Genomic DNA, 10,120 nt, shown 5'->3' with positions numbered 1-10,120 from the left:
CTCAGCTGTGGTTCGACCCTCGTCCTGGTTGTAGTCGTGCGAGAAGCAACCAGTCTATGTGTCTCTCTTACGTCAATGTTTCTCTCTCTCTCTCCTCCCCCCCTCCCACTCTGAAAATAAGTAGTAAAATATCCTCAGGTGAGGATTAAAAAAAAAAAGAAAGAAAAATATTTGAAGCAATAATGACTGAAAACTTTATAAATTTGATAAAAATTATAAACCCATACTTCAAGAAGCTTAACAAATTCCAAATACAAGAAACATGAAGAAAATTACATCATGATATACAATCAAATCACTTAAAGTGACTGATAAAGAGAAAATTTTAGAAGCAGACAGAGAAAAAAAGAATCATTCCTAACAGAAGAACAAACATAAGATGATAGGAGATTTTTGTTTGAAATAAAGCAATGCAGAAAAAAAGTGGGTAGCATCTTTCAAATACTGAAATGAAAACTGCCAACTTAGAATTCCATATCCAGCAACAATATCTTTCAAAATTAAGGCAAAATAAATACCTATTCAGGCATACTGAAGGTGAAGAATTCATCACTAGCAGGCATACACCCTAAAAATGTTCAAGAAAGTTCTTCAAGTCAAAAAATAGTATCAGATGGAAACATGCACCTACACATAGAAATTAAGAACACTGCAAATGACAGACATGTGGGTGAATGTAAAAACCATGTCATATTTTTAAATCTTTCTAAAGAAAAGTTGACTTGTTAACAGAAAAATAGTATTGTTGAGATCATAACACATATAGACATAAAATGAATGCTAACAATAACACAAAGGCTTGAAATGGAAGTATACTGTTTTAAGGTTCTTTTACTCTACGTGAAATGATATAATATCACTTGTTTCCTACCAGCAGAAATTGAGAAAGCCGTAAGAACAGGTAAGCTGGAATAATACCTCTGATACAACTAAGTATCCTTGGTTGTAGGAATTCCTTTTGTGGCTGCTGTTGCTGACTGGGGAAGGCGACATGTATGGAGAGTGAGTGTCTATAAGAGCCAGTCTTGCCAGAAATAGCACAGTAGAAGTATAACTAAAGGAAGATAGAACCCCCAAAACACAGGTGTCTTTTAGTTTCTGCCTCAGCCTCTGTAGGAAGAACCAGTGCTTTCGGTCTCTCTTACCTCTCTTCTTGGTCGAAATCCATTTTCTGGTCCTAGAGACAAGGCCCTGAAGAAGACACAAGCTTAAACTAGTAAGGTACCCAAAGGGACCATTGAACCTTCACATCTGTTTACACAGTATTCTAGGGAAGACTGAGCTAGTTGCTATCTTCAGCTTCATTATAACATATCAAATGAATGAATGAGTCATGTCCTGTGGCCAACATCAAAGGAGGGGCCAGGATAGACTGGGGACGATCCTATACTGGAACCTGGTCTTCTGGCACCATGTAATGAGAAGATCAAGCAGGAGCTGATGTCAGCCGAGGGCAAGCTTGGCAGTCAGCAGCCCATGCTACAAGTTTAGCTAGATATGAAGGAAGCAGTTTCCCAAAGCAGGAACATCACAAGGCAAATATAAGAAAATGGTCTGTTTTGAGACAAGCGGTCCCAGACCCACATACAGTGGGTGTTCATCTGAACTCCTTAAGTGAAGTACAGGGTGCCACAGGAAACCATGTTGTACTGTGAGGCTCAGAGTTGGTAGCATCCTCCTCGGCTATTCCTCTTCCTCTGTTTTCTCCCCTCTTGCTTCAAAAGTATTATCCTCTCTGAGCTGTTATTGCATAAGTGGGGTCCTTGGAGAAGATCTTAGAGATCTTATAGGACTGAAATGGTATTAGGGCAAGTTACATGATTTGGGGGCTCATGCAACGTGAGAATGGGTGGCCCATTGTTTAAAAAATAATTGCCTTCATAGGTACAAAAATATATAAAACTTATTCCTTTCTTCTATAGTCTCTCCCTCAACTTAGCATGCTGTTTTATAGTTGCTATTAATGCCATTCTAAGTAAAATATAATTATTATTAGCATGAATAATAATTATTACCATTCTTCTTTATATTGAATAATTCTAGTTTTAAATGAAAATATAATAGCATTTACTGATATGCAGAATCACTGAAATTACACAGCTCATAATTCATAGCTCATGCATGCATAAAAAGTTCTTACTAAACAGTGGAAACACTGTAAAGAAACAGAAGACTATGACCAACACCAAAGAAAAGTAGTAGCCAATAGAAACCTATTTGAGAAGGCCCAGATGTATTAATTACCAGGTGAAGTATGTGAAACAATTATTATAAATATGTTCAAGGACTTAAAGGGAAATATGGCCTTAATGAATAAAGAGTATGGAATCTCAATAGAGAACAGAAATACAAGCGTTTAAATGGTACTTCTCAAAAATCTATAGCAACTGAATTGAAAAAATTACTGACAAAGCTTAAAGGCAGATTAAAGACAGATGAAGTGTACATAGAATCTGAATAGCAGAGAGTAAAGGCTTGAAAATTAGTATAGTTTCTGTAATTAGGATGACACAATTTTCATTTACATAACTGAAATCTCAAAACAAAATAAGAATTATATTGTGCCAAAAAAGTTATTAAAAATTTTATGGCTGAAAATTTCCAAAATTGTATAAAGCATTGGTTTATAAATCCAAGAAGTTCAGTGAAATCAAAGTGAGAAAAATACACAGAGAAGCACACCTACACACCTAGTAGACAAATGGTAGTCACACCGCTGAAAAACATATATGATATCTAAAGCAGTCAGGTTTGGAACAGCAAATTGAAATGGCAAACCTCACATCAGAAACAAGGAGGCAAGAAGATAATTAAAGGACATATTTAAAGTGCTCCAAGAAACATCACTTTCCACCCAGAATTTCAAATAAACTTCAATGAATAAAAGCTGAGAGAAAAATATCATCAACATACCTGGAGATATATATGGAAAAAAAAATATATATATATATATATATATTTGCAGTATGAAAGGAATTGATAACAAAAAGCACCAGAAATAGTAAATATATGAGTAAATATAAAAGTTAATTGTTTTAATTTTCTTAAAAGGCTGACCATTTGTTTAATAAAATTATATAGGTTTCAGGTGTACAATTCTATAACACATCATCTGTTAGGAGGCAAAACAGTATCCCTTAGGAAAATAATTTGGCATTATATTTTCATTTAGAATGTACAAGCGCACTACAAATCTTCAATTCTACTTCTAGTTAAAAACCAAGGAGAAACACTTGCAAATCTATACCAGAAAATGCATATAAGAAGGTTTATAACTACCCTGTTTATTATAGATGAAACAGAAATATCCCCAAAGCCCCACCGCATGAAAATAGATATATGAAATATGGCATATTCATGCAGTAGAATATTACAAGGAATTAAATAAAGCAAATCAATCTCAGCTTTGCACAACAATTAATTTAATAAAAAGCATTTTTTTTCTAGTGCCCATTAGGTGCGAGGAACTAATCTAGGAACTAGGATAACATCAGTTAAGAAAACTGACAGTATCTCTACTCTCAAGCAACTTACACTCTTGAGGTGGAGAAAGATAATAAATAAGTAAATTATATATAAAGTGCACTAAAAAGTGATGAATGCCTATCAACAAAAGGATAAGTGAAGCATGGTAAGGGGACTCTGGAACACTTGAGTTGAAAAAATGGGGGTGATATATATATAGGGGGAGTGTAGAAAGACTGCTATTAGCAATGTGATACTAAATGGACTTAATATTGAGGACTCTTAGCAATAATATTGAATGACAACCACACATCCTGATACTGTGCCTCAATTCTGCCCGTTAGTAGAAAAAATTTCTATGTAAACTTGCAGGTGATCTTTTCCTCTAATGTGAGGAAGGGGGAGATCTTGTTGAGAGGGAAGAGGTACAAGTTCAAAGCAGCTTGGATCACTGAGTCACCACTACTATATAAGGAAGTTATCAACTGAAAAAGCTGTTATTATTATGTGTATCCCTAAGAAGGGAGAAAATTCTGTCTGTAAATTATTCATCAGCTGCCCTGGCCAGTTTGGCTCAGTGGTTGAGCGTCAGCCTGCAGACCAGAGAGTCCTGGGTTCGGTTCCTGCTACCAGCTTGTACCACACACACACACACACAAAATTATTCATAAGCTGCATCCTGATTTTAAAAAACATTTAGAGTTATTGACATATTGGATTACATTGTCAATAAAGTGGAAAAAAATAGTCAATGTGGACATTTTCAACTGGCTACAAGATAATACGTACCTTATACCTACATGTCATTTGCCAGTTAAAGAAATAGCTGGTAGCTACACATTTGAAATGCTATCCTCAAAATATTTGTAATAGGTGGCCTTTCTTTCTTTCATATACATGAAATAATTATATATTCATTTGAAGAATATTTTGAGATAAATACATTTTTTTTCAAGATTTCAGAGGTAATCTTCATTTCAATTATTCAAAAAGTAAACAGAAATTGAAATATTTATTTAATAATGTGGGTCAGTTCTTTTGTGGCAGGAGAGTAAAAAGCCAGGAAAATTCCTGGGCAAGTGGAAGGGGAAACTGAGACAAGAAAATTAAACAAGGCCAAACTGTTTGGGCAGCTTGCAGCCAGCCTGTGAGTAACAAGACCTGATCTTCCCCAACCAAGGACACTTGAGAGCAAATGGTTAATACCTCTCCTTCCTAACCAGAGAATACAGGAAAGTGGGGAGGGGGGAAAGAAGGGGTAGTTTTATCTCAGTCACTAAACAAAGAATTCAGCAGTCTTGGGACTTGCGAAGATAAAATCACCAGATAGATACATGTACAAACATTCTGAGAAATCCACAATAAGTAAAAGGGGGGTCTCGAAATCTAGTCTGCTGCCCAAGATATCTGCCAGATGAAATTTGAAACCTATAGACAGAAAAGTATAAAATTCCTAAACCTGGGTGTCTCGCTTGTGCTTTATGCCAAGGTTATTTTTAATAAATTTGCTTGCTTTGCTTCCTTAACAAATTCTCTTGCTTTGCTACAATGTTACTGTCTGTCACTCCTCTGAAATCTTAGAAGATTGACAAGAGCTGAGGAGGAGACAGCACTCCCTCTCGGACTCAGGGGGGCTGTCTGCTAACATTTTATACAGAACTCATTATATGTATGTGCTACATACCTGTGATTTAAAATATCATACAAATTAATGATCATTACTTTTTAAGATTTATTAATTTTCTGAGTTTTGAAAAATAAGTTTTTCTCTAAGAGAAGCGTACTCATTTTCCAGGTTTTAAGTGGTTTAAATACAGTACTAGAGATTAAAATCAAGACTTTGAAACCAAGACTTTGTAGATCACAGGGATTTCTTAAATAAACTCACATGAAAAATCATTTATTTAAACATTTTAAACAAAATCCACCCTGAACACCTCTTTGATGTTGTTCTAGGTGATATCGCACAGAAATGGTAATATGACCTATTAAGCAACCAATTCTAGCTACTGAGAGGGCTAAGATGGATAATTCAACTTTTAGAATTTAAGACAAAGGACCGCTGAACAAGGTTAAGTAATTCGATGTTACATTTTTTATTTTAATATATTCAATGAATTTCATATGTTTCTGACAGAATCATAGTATCTGCAAATGATCCAAATTGGTTCCCCCAAATTTCAGTGTGTACTTATATTGTTCTAAGCCCAAGAAGTTAGCACATACAGTAAAACCTCGATATATCGGACTAATTCGGGTGAGTGTGCTTTAAAGCAGGAAGTCTGTCATATAATAAATTAGGTTTTCTGAATGTGGAAGTTAAAAAATTGCCAAGTTAGTTTACCTCTTTTTACTTATATAGACATGTTTGTGTAATTAAAATTAAGTATGCATGAGAAGTTTAATTTCACAGAAAAGTTTTCTATATGTATTACTGTGACTTTAAATTTATAATGAATAAGTCTAGGAAATGTGTGCATTCATCAGTCACTGAGGGTAAACAAGTGCACACGGCTGGGGTGTGGCTTAGTGCATATCAAACATCGCCCAGCACGTTAAAACTGCTGCAGAAAGTCAGGCCACTGGATAGCAAAACCAGTTGTCGGGCTGGATGTGGTTTGACCACATGTTAACCATTCACTGAACTGTTTATGAGTGGTGACTCTTGGATTTAAATATGTAGACTATAGTTGTAGATATGTAATATTTCTTTATGTCAGTGAAATTAATTACTATAATGCTTTTTCCAACATATGGCTAATTCACTAAAACTTGTTAGAAATAACAGTGAATTAATAACAAAAATAACATGTTAATTTAAGTATAAGCAAATATTGATTAGAAGCATTGAAAAAATTAACAGGGTATTACTTTTCACTTATGACGCATGATCCGGAAATTTTGTCCATTAAATCTGAAGTCTGTTAAATCGAGGTCTGCAAAATCAAGGGTTTACTATATAATTATTAGGTTCTAGTTTATATTTCATCTTACCATGAATTTAACTAAATGACATATCTGTCACTAGATGATAAAAAAATAAGCATACCATCATTACATATATATGGATGTTTTCATTTTAAATTAAGCTATTTCTCGTTCAATGTCTTTAAGATATATTTTATTTTTTATTTAGTTACTTTATTCTTCATAATTTCTTCTAATATACATTTGTATCTATGGGGGGATTTCAAATTATACCTTTCCAAGTCTTAAAGCAGAAGCATGAGTTGCAAAATAAATAATTGAGGCATGGATCGCATGAGGCTCTCCTATTCCAAAAGTATAGAGTATTAAAAATTAATTTAAACATTCTTTTTTGGAGTTTAATTATTTTGAAAGATGCCGGAAGACTACTTTGCAATAGTTATATTCATGTGACTAGTTGATTAGTACCCATTTTACAGATCAGTAAACTGTCTGTAGAACAACTTGCTAGGGCTTTCAAAATAAGAAATTTAGTAGCAGAAATTCATTATAGGTTGTTTCAGCTTGTTTCTTCACTCTTGAGAGAGTTTTAAAATGTATTCCTGTGCATATGCAGCATAGTATTTTCTACTGGATGACTAATCAGATACCAAGGTGCAGAGTTCCAGAATTCTGAATATATGATTCAAACATCTGGAGCTATACACATGAGGAATACACAGCTGTGTTTATTTCAATGATTACACATTTACATGACTATACTACATTTATTTAAATGTATAAGCTCTCATATACGTGAGAATATTCAAACAAATGCATTTGGTCTACTTATTTAAATATGCAATTGGAAAATAATTTAAATAAATAATTCACCACTTTTATTTAATCTTACCGTATTTATTTATATAATGTAGTTATTAATATATAATTATAGCTCTTTCTTTTTAGTCTAAAGCAAAATATTTTTAAAAGATTAAAGAAACAAGGGGGATCAAAAGTCATACAAATAAAAATATTTTGTATAGAGATGTTCATAGTTAGCAAGGTTTCAGAAGAATTTGGAAATTCATCAGGAAAGAGAATAAAATCATTTTCAATTGGAATGTTTCCTTTACTCCAATAATGTTATAGTATGGTGAACATTTTGACTGACTTTCAAAGCACTTCTCCAAAGATACTTTTTTTTCTTTCTTTCTTACTACCACTCTAGCTGACAAGATAAACACTTCCTGGTGTTGGTTTAAGATAGTTGGAAAGGGTTTCACTATTTTAACCCCTCCCCCCCAATCTGGTTAAGAATATTAATATAATATCATTTAACTGTACCTTTATTTCTGTAAGAGGAACTGGAGACCAGTAAATTATTTAGGAGGAGAGAAAATAATATTATACCTTGAACTCTATTTCTGGCCTTGATATCTAGGAAGATTTCAGAGAACCTACTATTTTAGTCTATTTGTTCTTTTATATGGTATTTCCTTTCTTAAGGGCATTTTTTTTTTTTTTAAGTTATGCTGGACTGGCCTAAAGGATAGTGACATACTTGAGCAAGAGAGAAATTAAATTGGAAGTTGCATAATTTTTTGGAGGAATTTTAAATTTAATTTAACACAAGTATAAAAATAATGATTATAGGCACTTTTTCATTAGTTAAATTACCGAGTAAATGTAACTTCTCTGGGCCTCAAATCCATCATTAGTAAACTGGATAGTATCTCTCATTGGGTGTTGTGAGGATTACATGAGTATAAAGTATAAATTATTCAACTACCAAATGTTTTCCAAGTTATTTTGTAGATGTGAAAACTGGATTTCTGGACATACCTCCAAAGCTTAGTTGTTGGTTATGTTTCAGGAATCATCTTTCCTACATTGATTAATCTGTTAAAAGCTTGAATTGGCAAACAATATTGTTTTCTGAGAGATTTCCTACTTCCACCAGGATGCTCCCTGGAGACCGATGGATACTGTGCTAGGTGGGACGGGTTCAATAGTCAAAAGAACGTACTTTTGTGTTTTATGTTTACAAAACAAATCGCAGTCCTCATTTTAAATTTCTACCGTCCTTTTTTCTAGGAAGGTATTTGAACCTAGGATTCGGGTCCAAAGGAAGTTACAGCCGCAGGGACAACGCAGTCGCGTCCAGGACCAGCGCAGAGGCGGCCAATCGGAACTCGGGCTGAGGCCTGGTCCCGCCCCCTCCCGCCGAGCACCGCCCCTTCTCCGTCCCGCGCTCTGGTAGGAGTGGAAGTGTGCGGCTGGCTGGTCCGGGCTCAGCCCCTAGCTGACAGGACCCTGTACCACATTCCAGCCGGTCACGAAGTTTACGGCCCTTGCCTTGGCTGAGCTGAGGTGTGTGTGTCCGGCGAGGGAGACTCCTGGGAGGCTGGGGAGGCCCTGCCCAGGAAGCTCGGGATCCGGGACTGCAGGCGGGCGCTCCTCCTTAGCGTGCCCCCAAAGCGTTTTGGAGGCGATCTTTCCGCTCCTGGGAGCGGCACTTGGGCGGGCTGGGCTGAGGGAGGCTCTGGAAGAGGAGGAACCCGGGCCCTGGTAAGCCCAGTAGGTCCGGTAGTGATTTAAGGACCTCTTCCCCGGAGCTAAGCGCTCGCGGTGGGGGTTGTGGGCTGTGGGTGGGCGTGGCCGCCATGGTTGCTAAGAAACGCGCGGTTTCGGCTCCGCCTACGTGTGGGGAGAGGGCGGCTGGACACTGGAAACCTAGCCCCGCCCACCTCCCTAGGCCGGTTGGCTCTTTTGTGCTGTCAGTTAATTCACGTCCATTGATTTCATTCTTAAAGTCTCTGGTTCTTCCTCAGGCCTTCATCTACCATTTTACCCCTCTCCACACTTTCCCCCGCCTTTGTGTCATAATCAACAAGTATCTGCAGACCAAGACATTTGCAGAGAAGAGCTTTAGAGAGCATGAGATGGTTTTATTAGAGGGTGGTGGCGTTGGGGGAGGGGTCTTTTCCTGGTGCTTGAATCCCTGAACCCACAAGGTGTTGGTGTCCACGTGGATGACTAGGCATGGGGACATAGAAGATACGGTTTCTTCTAATTTGGAATTCTTTTTCTTGCTGCTGCCCCTTTGGTCTCAAGGAGCTTTTCAGGAAGTTGATATGTATATGTATGAATGATCTCCCTTTCAGTCTCTACTGTGGAGAGGGGTGATCCGTTTTTTGATTCATTGGCCCATATTAAATAATTGTAAGATGGTAACCATAAATTCCCATTTTAAATATCTTCTTGGCTCATATTAGCTGGTCCCAAATGATTTGGCAGAATAAACATTCCAGAGAGAAAACAAAGGAGCTACTTCCTTTTGCTAGGTTTACTGTATAAATCTCCAAGAAGGAAGATTTTACAGCTTGTTAACAATAGGAAGAACTGTGGCCTAGAAATTAGAAAACTGGCAGGGTTAGAGAATGTTTGTTTTTGGGCAATAAACTTCATAATTTATCTATAATGGGAGGATACTTATTGCCCTTTGTTCTTAAAAAGTAAGGAGGAGGATTGTGAAAGTATTTTTAAAGTAATGATCTCCACAGATGTAAAGTGTTATTGATTACACTTTTAATCTCTCCTTTTGTCTAGGTGATCTAAATTTGTAAACACATAATTAAGATCAATCAAACTTAAAGTGTTTTCAAACTTTCTTGTAATTTCTTCTTTTATCTTTGGGTTATTTAGAACAGGGAAGAAACCCATTTCTCTCCATTATTGATTAGTG

At 36.2% G+C, this 10,120-nt stretch overlaps 1 protein-coding gene across 2 annotated transcripts in view; it reads left to right on the top strand.

Moving 5' to 3' along the window:
* Positions 1 to 8,298: 8,298 nt before the first annotated feature.
* TRIQK (triple QxxK/R motif containing) overlaps positions 8,299 to 10,120 on the top strand; it is a 76,752-nt gene continuing 74,930 nt past the window's right edge. For both annotated transcript variants that reach the window (XM_036264168.1, XM_036264167.1), the window contains exons 1-2: positions 8,299 to 8,369; positions 8,470 to 8,745. The gene's annotated coding sequence lies outside the window, so the exon portion shown is untranslated. The remainder of the gene's footprint in view (positions 8,370 to 8,469; positions 8,746 to 10,120) is intronic.

The sequence above is a fragment of the Molossus molossus genome, unplaced genomic scaffold, assembly GCF_014108415.1.
Source record: "Molossus molossus isolate mMolMol1 unplaced genomic scaffold, mMolMol1.p scaffold_m16_p_16, whole genome shotgun sequence".
Taxonomy (NCBI): Eukaryota; Metazoa; Chordata; class Mammalia; order Chiroptera; family Molossidae; genus Molossus; species Molossus molossus.
This window is presented reverse-complemented; position numbering and strand designations above follow the sequence as displayed.